This window comes from Oryctolagus cuniculus, chromosome Y (assembly GCF_051225735.1).
Source record: "Oryctolagus cuniculus isolate XC-2025 breed Fujian yellow rabbit chromosome Y, ASM5122573v1, whole genome shotgun sequence".
NCBI lineage: Eukaryota > Metazoa > Chordata > Mammalia > Lagomorpha > Leporidae > Oryctolagus > Oryctolagus cuniculus.
The window spans coordinates 21,544,273-21,554,422 of NC_142889.1; the positions used below are offsets into that span (position 1 = coordinate 21,544,273).

A 10,150-nucleotide genomic window follows, 5' to 3' on the forward strand; every position below is an offset into this window, starting at 1 on the left:
ATGCCAAGTACGCTGCTCTCCTCCAATCAGGAGCAGGTCCTGCTGTTTATTGGTTGAACTGGAGGCAGCTGTGTAGAAGCTGTTTGCTCCTCTCCCAGCACCATAATGTGGGAGAGCAGATGCATAGAATAAGTTTTAATTCGAGTAACTTAGTCTAGTCCGAGTTGCTCCCAGTTGCTCCCCACAGAACCAAAAGGAATTCTTAACAGAAGTTTAATGTTTTTACTAATTTCAATAGGAGAAATGAACAAAAAAGATGTTTGTAAAAACCTAAGCCCACAAAAGTGTATCAGAATTCAATCTTAGTAATATTTCAGATTTTCCTCCAATTACAAAAATCAGGAAAGATTAAAGGTGTTTCTGATTTAGAATTATTTTCTAAGAGCATTGGATTCATTCTCAGAAATGTGTTCTAGCCATTTGCTTGCTCAGAAAGCTCCAGCTTCAATGTTCATACTTATTTTCTAATGGGGAGCAAAGTCTAGAAGTAATTAAAGTCTGATAAAAATGGATGGTGATCTTCAAGTACAGGCCATTTGGACTTTGTAGTGAAGTCATAGTTATGACAGGTCACTATGTCTGAGGTTCATTTCCTATCAGAAGGAAAAGTAAAAGAAATCTGGTTTATTTCCCCTACCTTCTTAACAGTAACTAATAGATTTTACAAATCAAGCACCTTATAATGTGACATGAAATCCTTTAAATCTGAAACAATATCTTAACAATCTCAATTTTTGAAATAAAAATCAAATAATCAATGAAGTTTTTAAGTAATAAACTGTGCTACCCACATTATTTAGGTGAAAACTGGCTCATGAATTTAGGCTGAGTTTTCAATAGAAGATATTTCTTCTTTGATTCATATACAATAAAACATTTTAATATTTAATAAGAATCTGTTTCTGTATATTGGATCCAAAGTGTGTCATGTTTTAAGTAACAACTTGCAGACAATTAACTCATATTCTGGATATCCAAACGGTGCCTTCATATGGGAGCCTTTCATCCACGTACAGCATCGATATTTTAATAAAGCATGAATTTACTTTGCTTGAGGATTAAGTCTCATTCTCCATGGTTAATGCAGGATTGCTCATAGGAGCTTTGCCTCTTCCAGGGCTTATGTTGCTTTCTGTCCAAGACTGCGAGTCAGTGAGAAGGTGGCTCTGGAATTCTCTCTATGGATTTGCAGGAACTGATGGTTTTCAGGATTTTTAGCTGTTGAATTCAGTCCTGCAGGAGTAGATGGTTGTTCAGGATCCTGGTTAACAAGGCAAGTTGGGAAGGAACAGCCATCAGACAGATGTGAAAAAATGGGTAACAACCAGTACTTCTTCTCATCACCAAAAACTTGTCTCATTATTTTTACTGAGACCTAAGCTGAATCCATTCTTATTGGTTCCACGTCGAGATACTGGACTCCTGAATGCCTCTAATGTAGATTTATTTTTGCTGACTAGCCAACAATGATAGCCAAATAGAGAAGATAAGCTGACAGAAAACTAGCTGCAGCAAAGAATAGAAACAGCATATGGAACTTGGCTTGAGTATCTGGTAGACCACTTGTCCAAAATTTGACAACATACTGTAAGTCTGTAGCAGTGATAAAAAGGCAGTACAGCAGATAATAAGCCACGAAAAGGAGGAAGAATTTATAATCTGAAATTCCCACACAATTGTTCACCCATGGGCAATGATGATCCATCTTCAAAATACATTTATCACAGACGGAACAGTGATGACAGTGACCTGGTTTTATAAGTTGGCATCTGTCACAGTAGCGGATGGCTCCAATCATGTCCTGGTATAAATGGGAAGACCCTGGCTGCTCGCCTAAGAACCTCCTGATGGGGTTGTCCTCTTGGCTCCCTCTCCAACAATACTTTCTCTGCATAAGAGAGATGGAATTCTTTGGAAGGATCCATTGGTAATATATAGTTTTGCAGTACGACCTGACAAACATCGCAAAAAGTAGATGATAAGCCAACAAGCACACAACTTGTTCGCCAGTGTTTTCCATGGACACTAGGCAGAGCTGGATGGTGGAGGCATAGTAGGACCAGCCCTGGAGGAGGCTGATGAACACTGCTGGGATCCAGGACAGCACCCACCACAACACATGCCGGTACCATCGCCTGACGCTGCGTGGGCCTGAGGGCGCCATCTTCCAGTGACATCCACTTGCCCAGCTCTGGCCTTGGGGCGGGATGGCCATGCCCGGCGCTCCCCAGCAGGACAGGACTGGGGGTGGAGGCTGGTTGTGCTGTGGCCACTGCCGCCACCATTGTGGATGCCCGGCTCCTCAGCCCAGCGGAGGCTGCAGCCACAGGAGGAGAAGGCAGAGGAGGAAGCTCTACATGTAAATTTAAAAATGTATTTTCTGTCGATTTTTTTTGCTGAACACATGAACGCATAAACTGTTTATAGAAAGCCAAATCCAAGAGAGAATAAAATATTCAGTCTTAAAATGGGGAGAAAATAAAAGATGAAAAATGACAATGATGTATGAATTAAATAAGTCACAGAGAAACTGCTGACATTTTTAAATTGTAGGCCCAAGTGGAAAGGATTTAAAAGGAGAAACAAGAAACAGAAACAATGTTGAAGCAGAAAATCATTGAAAATTTTCCAAAACTTTCAAAAGTCAACAATCATCAACTCATCATAGATCCATTAAAAGCTGCAAACCATTTTCAAGGTAAATCATACTTAGCCGTAGTTTCACTTTTTGAAACTAAAGACAAACAGAAGACAACAAAATATATAATCTCCAAAGGATCTAAAGTGAGAGAATAGCTGACTTATCTGTGTCTGGCTTCACTGTATTAGTTGAGGAATCTGAATTTTGTACTGCTGTCAGTATATGTGTATAATCAGTATTCATTAACACCTATAGACATCATATGTGAAAGTGTATTTATATATATGCAATTTCAAATAAAAATTGAAATGTATCATAGCTGGCACATTTTTACTCAAGCAAATATTGAAGCAAACATTCTGACTGGAAAAAATAGTCTCAGAAGAACAATGGTGAAGAAATTAATGAATTTTGACTTGAAACTCTTCTATTATCATTGTGTGTATTCCATATTTTTTGTATTCTATAGTTTCTATCCCTTATAATAAAGAAAAGGTAAGGAACAAGAGATGTTAAAATGAGGTAAAAATGCTGAGTGTAACTGAGCAAGCCTGAGAATCTAAAAGCATTGTCCTGATGTCTTGACTAATCAGTAAAAGTGATAACTAGACAGAAACCTTAGAATTTTCTCCTTATCTCATCTCTGTGTGAGATTACCACAGTAAATTACAGGATTATGCTTTGCCCATAGTAAAAATGGTCTCAAAAATTAAAAAGTGGTTTTTGTTCCAGAGAACAAAATTAGGCAGACTATTCATATCAATCATCTCCAGGGGAGGAGGAGTGGGAGCAGGCCTGGGTGGAGGAAGAGGCTCCTACAGAGTAGGGAGGGGTTGCATTTCACACACAAGCAGTTATGCAAACACACACCCACCATGCCTAGAAAAAGAGAAAGGGACACTGAAGAGGAGAGCAGGGGACCTGCTGGAGGACTCCCTAAAGTTCCAAAGAGGTAGAAGACCTCAAAGTGGAAAAGGCCGCAGCCACCATACAGGGGAGTGGCCTGTCCCCACAGAAGTAGAGAACAGCACCTGCTCCAACACAGGCCCCCCGGTATGCCTCAGGCTCCAGGCTCCAGCTTGAGATGCCTCAGGAGGAAGAGAAGGAGGAAGAAGGCTTCCAAGGAAAAGACTGAGCCCCCCAGTGTCAGAGATCATAGAGACTGTAGCCACCAATATTTCAAGAGGGGCCTCCTCCACATTCCTGCCACTGACTCAGTGTTACTGGGGACTTTGGCCATAGCCTGCAAACTGGGAACCTGCTCTCCTCCTCCACTCATTTTCCTCACAAGTCCAGCCCCTGAAGATTGATCTGGGCTAGGTAGTCCATCTGGCCCTTCCTTGCAGGTCCCCACACACTTAAGATCAGTCAGGGCCATGTTTAAGCTCTGGATGAGATTACACCTCAGTGTGCCTTCTTAATTAGAGCTGTTTCCCAGGGCTTCTCCTGGGGCACTGGCCAGCTCCTTCCACCTCATGTTATCCCTCTCCCCTTCCCCCAGGCATTCTGGAGCACTGGGTTTCTCTTCCTTTGATATATTGAAGCTGTGGGTTTATTTTTCTTGCCTAATGGTTCTGCCAAAAACTTCCAGGACTATATTGAATAGCAATGGTGAAAGTGGGCAGGCATCTTTATCTAGTTGCAGATTTCAGTGCAAATGCTTCCAACTTTCATCCATTGAATATGATACTGGTTGTGTGTTTGTTATCTATTGCCTTGATTGTGCTGAGTAATGCTCCTTACATACCCAATTTGCTTAATATTTATATCATGAAAGGATGTTGTATTTATCAAATGCTTTCTCTGCATCTTTTGAGATAATAATATGGCTTTTATGCTTCAATTTGTTGATATGATGTGTCACATTTACTGATTTGCCTATGTTGCACCATCCTTACATACCAGGGATAACTCCTATATGGTCTTGGTGAATCATCTTTCTGACATGTTGTAGGATTCAATTAGCTAGTATTTTGTTGAGAGTTTTTGTGTCTATGTTCATAAGGGACATTGGTCTGTAGTTCTCTTTCTATATTTTTTCAGGTTATTGAATTAAAGTGATGCTGGCCTCATAGAAGGAGTTTGGGAAGAATTCACCCCTTTCAATTATTTTAAATAATTGGAGAATAATTAGAATTTGTCCTTTTTTAAAGGACTGGTGGGCCAGTGCCACAGCTCACTAGGCTAATCCTCTGTCTGTGGCACCAGCACCCCGGGCTCTAGTCCTGCTTGAAGCACTGGTCCTGTCCCAGTTGCTCCTCTTCCAGTCCAGCTCTCTGCTTTGGCCCGGGAGTGCAGTGGAGGATGGCTCATGTCCTTGGGCACTGAACCCATGTGAGAGACCAGGAGGAAGCACCTGGATCCTGGCTTTGGATCAGCACAGTGCACCAGCCACAATGTGCCAGCCATAGGGGCCACTTGGGGGGTGAACCAATGGAAAAAGGAAGACCTTTCTCTCTGTCTCTATCTCTGTCTAACTCTGCCTGTCAAAAAAAATAAATAAATAAAATTAAAAAAAATGACTGGTGGAGTTCAGCAGTGAAGCCATCCAGTCCTGGGCTTTTCTTTGCTGTGAGGATCTTTATCACTGATTCCATTGCTATCTTGATTATTGGTCTGTTTAGGTTTTTGTCTTCATGACTACAATATGGTAGACTGTGTGTGTATTGAAATACATCCATTTCTTCTAGATTTTCCAGTTTATTGGATAAATGGATTTAACAATTATGATTATGTGGTTTTGAGTTCAATTTCTCAATTAAATAAAAGATCATTTAGCTTGTTGTCCTTCTTTCCTTCTCTTCAGTTCAAATATGTGGGTTCCCTGTAGGTTTCACTGTCAACTATGTCAGTGAGACCACATGTCTCAGCTGCCTTTGTTCAGTCCCATTTTACACCAATCTGGTGTCAAGCACTACTTAAAATTTTCTGAATTTATCATTTTTAACAAAAGTTTACTTAATAATTCCATTAATGGAAGTCAAGTCGGATTAGGACAACCTTCACATTGCATTTCCAGATTCTGCCATAGAATCTTATTGTGGTATATGAGGCTTTTTTTCTGTTAATAGGGGTCTCACTTTAACAAATGGTTCAGTCTGCAAGACACTTAGAACAATCCTCCCTCTTTATTGGATCTTTTCTGAATGCAACATACTTACTATCTCACTTACAAGGGCAGGATGCAGAGCACAAGCTCATAAAATGAAATGTTCCTCTAAAGAAGTAGCTAGGCAGAACAAATGCCTTCTTGTTTTGAATAGTGATGGTTAGGGAAGGAATTACCTGTTTATCCTGATGTCCCTTGGTCTACCAGCTCATTGCCTCATGTGACAAGCCTGAGGTTGAGTTGGGCTAGTGGGAAACTTAACATTTTTGGCTATGTACACATGAATTATGGTATATGGCTTAATAGCTGTTAAGCTATTGATTTTCTTCTTTTTTTTAACTATTTTTGAACCAGTACTTGTCAATATCATCCAACGTAATTACTGGTATTTAACCACTGTTGATGTATATAAGTTTCCCAGGAGACCTTCTGATTCCTGTCTTTTCCCCTTTACAACACTGACTTGGGACACAAAATCCTGACACTGCTACATTAGTGCTCAGTTTCTCCCATGGGTATATGGTCATCCCTCAAACTTTCCTAGATCATTTTCAGGGTAACCACAGCTTGTCTGAGATAGGAAGTTCCAATGCTCTCCCAGTCACCTAAATAATTGTAGTTCATCTTCTGACTTCCCACAGAACACCTTGCAGCAGGTTTTAAAATTACCAAGAACTTCCTTAAGATTTCAAGACAAACAGGAACATAACACAGTCAGACACCTGCACATCCACCTTTTAAACCAACATAAAGATGTTTTGGAAGCTTGCATCAAGTTAGAAGACACCTCCATCTTATATTGTAATGATTCCTTCACACTACACCAAGTAAACACAGCAGGCTTTGGAAACCTGAATAATTGCACCATAGTCATTATATCCCTCCACAGACCCATATCAAGGGGAAATTTGATCCCACCCTACAGGGAGAGAAACAACTATATACATACTCAGCATCTATTGGGCACCACTAAGGGCACATCCAACATCACTTTCTGCAGCAGCCAGGAGAAATCGGGGCCACCCACCTCAAAGTGAATGTCCCCAACTCAGAAGGAAATGAAGAGAGAAGGTCCCAACTCCAAGTCAATAGTGAGTTATCTAAAAATCAGTGGCCTCTAATTGCAGTGGAATGTGGAGGGGTGTTGGACAACAGTGACATCATAGAACCAGCTCTGTCACAATGGTGCACTTTATGTATACAGGAGGGCCAGCCTCCTCAACCCACTGAATAGTAAAAATCTCAAGGGGTGGGGGTCTTGAGGCCTCCCTAAGGCACAGGTGAAAAGATCTGGGACAGGTATTTCATGTGAGCAGGTATGCACTGCTCTCTGTCTATACAAGGCCCTGCTATACAAGGCCCCATGTTCTTGCAGGTCTCTACTTTCTACCCATCCTCTTACTCCAATGCACTTACATTTTACAACTTTTAAGGCCTTTTTTTGAATTAACATAGTTACTCACCTGAAGGAGAGAATATGGTATAGGGACAAAATCAGATAAATTTATTATTTTGTATTTTTTCTATGTCAAAATCCTATGGCTTTTGTTTCTATGTCAAATTTCTGTAAGTATTTTACATCCATTGTATTTCCAAATGTTTTAATTATTTGAGAGAGAGAGAATGAATTTCTCACTCCAAATTCCCACAACAGTTAGGATTAAGCCAGAACAAAGCCAGGAGCCAAGAACTGCATCCCAGTTTCCCAGGGAGGTGGTAGGAACCTAAACATACATGCTACACCTTCTGCTTCCTAGGGACATTAGAGGGAAGCTGGATCAGACGGCCACAATCACTGGGACTTACACCAGGTCCTCTGATATGGGATTTTGGTCTCTGATGTGGAGGCTTAAACAGCTACTTCAAAACAACCACTCTTGAGACATATTTTGAAACCCCTTATAGATCAATGAAATCTTCCGGGACAATGATGATTTGGGAAATATAGAAAAATGATGCAAAACATGATGAAAATTGTTACTTTATGTTATATGAAAAAATTGGAAACTATTCCTTTCAGAGTGCAGTGGGGAACTGCTTTGGGAACTCTGCATCCCACATCAGAGTGCGTGGCTTTGAGTCATGGTTCTGCATCTCACTCCAGTTTTCTGCTAATGCACAACATGGGAAGCAGCAGATGACTCATGTCCCTGCCAACTCAGAGACCCAGATCAATTCCCTGACTCTTGGCTCTGTCGTGGCCCATCATTGGCAGTGAGCCAGTGAATGCAAGATTCCGCTTCTCAAATGAAAAATAAATATGTGAATAAAATCTCTACGGAAACTGCCATTTTAAAAAGAGTTATTTATTTAGAAGTCAGTTATAGAGAGAGAAGGAGAGAGAGGAAGACATAGAGAGAAGGATCTCCCATGTGCTGGTCACTACCCAGGTGGCCACAGCAGCCAGTGCTGTGCAAGGCCAAAACCAGGAGTCAGGAGCTTCTTTCCATTCTCATGTGGGTAGCAGGGACCAAGTCACTTAGGCCATATCCTGCTGATTTTCCCAGGCCACTAGCAGGGAGGTGGATCAGAGATGGAACAGCTGACTCACTAACTGGCACCCATGTGGGATGCTGGCACTGTAGGAAGTGGCCCCTGGAAAGTATCCATTTAATATCAAGAGAACACATGGTTATATTGTGATGAAGGTAGTAGGTAATATGACAAGTAGAAAGTTATGTAACAGTGAAAATGAGACAAAATTACATTAATTTTAGATAGTATGCTGATAAACTTGAAATTCTAAAAGAACTATATATAAACAAATAGCACAAAAAGATAATTTTGCTGGTTGAATATAAATATTTTTCAAACACTACTCTTCATAAGTAGAAACAATAATGAGAAACTATGATGGAAAGAAAGATATAAATGCTTAGAATAAAACAAAGCAGCAGCAGAAAATCTATGGGAGCAAAGGTAAAATATTAATGCCAGGCAAAATAAAAAAGGGAAATGGAAAAGTTTGAAGGGAGAGAGGAACAGAGGAACAGAACCACTGTGTGTGTGTGTGTATGTGTGTGTGTGTGGTGCATAGAAGGATGCTGACAGTAAGGAACTGGTTTGTGTGACTGTAAGGCTGCAAGGTGAAAATCTGCCACAGCTTCTGCCAGATGGGAAATCATTGAAAGCAAAGGGTACAGAGCTGGTCTGAAGGAGTTGGCTAGTAACGCTGGAATTGCTTCTGATGATTTTAAAGAAAAATGGAGATGATTAGGACACTGAGGGACATTTAATGAATTAATCTTTTCTGCTTTTTGCATGCTCAATCACTAATGAGAAGAGGGTGATTGTCATATGTGATGTGTATTTTCTATAAGGTGATTTTAAAGTTCATGGGTAAAATAAGCATGAAGAATTTCTAAAAATAAAACACAATGAAAGGTGACAGTTCTTTCTAGATTTAGACAATAATTTGAAGACACAGACATTTAAACAGAAAGTTACTACTGAATGATCAGATAGAAAAGTCAAGGAAGAATATAGACAACAAATCAAAGCAAATAAATATAAATGTATCTTAATGGGAGCAGGTCTAATTTTACCCACAAGAAAATAAACACACATGAAAGAAAACTGATATTGTCATTTTAGCTAGTGTTTATATTTCTTGTTGGATATTATAATTAATAATAATAATTTACTTGTTGAATGTTATAATTAATTAGTGGCAAATTATGTCTTTGAATATACACTGGATTAAAATTATGTCTGCAAGAATTGATGGAGGGAGCAGGGTGGGAGGAGTTTCGGGGAGGATGAGAGAGGGTTGGGGGAGCAGAGGAGTAAGGGGAAGTGTGGTTGTCTTCGTGGAACTGTACCTATGGAATGCGTAAGATCTGCTCCCATTATATTAATAAAACTTAAACAGAATTTATATTCACATTATAAACATATTGATATATGTTTCGTGAAAATAAAAGCAGTACCTTCTTACTATAGAATATTTGGATGATAGAAACAATAGAAGGATGAAAAAAGGAGAAAAAAGTAAACCTGGATACCAAATACCACAGCATGACAGATTAGAAATGATACAGGAATCAGAAACTCTTAGATATTGTGGAGGAGAATATAAATTATTGAGGTCCACCATGAAGGCCCTCTCTGACACAACTGTCTCCCCAAGAAATGTATTTTGTATCTGTCTAACCCAAGTGTACTGCAGTTTCTGAGATCCATATCAAAGTGATTACCTGCAATGTCCTAATTTTATTAGGGCACCATTCAATAAATACAGAACATCCAAGCTGCTGCATTACTCATGTGGCCACGAGGCCTATGCTGGGATTTAAGATGGCAGTTGGGGTGGTGGCATGTGCAGTGGGATGTCAGTCAGTGGCTGGTGTGTGTTTCAGGGGCTGTGGCAGGAAGTTAGATGCTGGCAGAGGCATCTCTCA

At 40.1% G+C, this 10,150-nt stretch overlaps 1 pseudogene; it reads right to left on the bottom strand.

Moving 5' to 3' along the window:
• Positions 1-1,058: 1,058 nt before the first annotated feature.
• Positions 1,059-2,252, bottom strand: LOC149119356 (palmitoyltransferase ZDHHC2 pseudogene; annotated as a pseudogene).
• Positions 2,253-10,150: the final 7,898 nt, after the last annotated feature.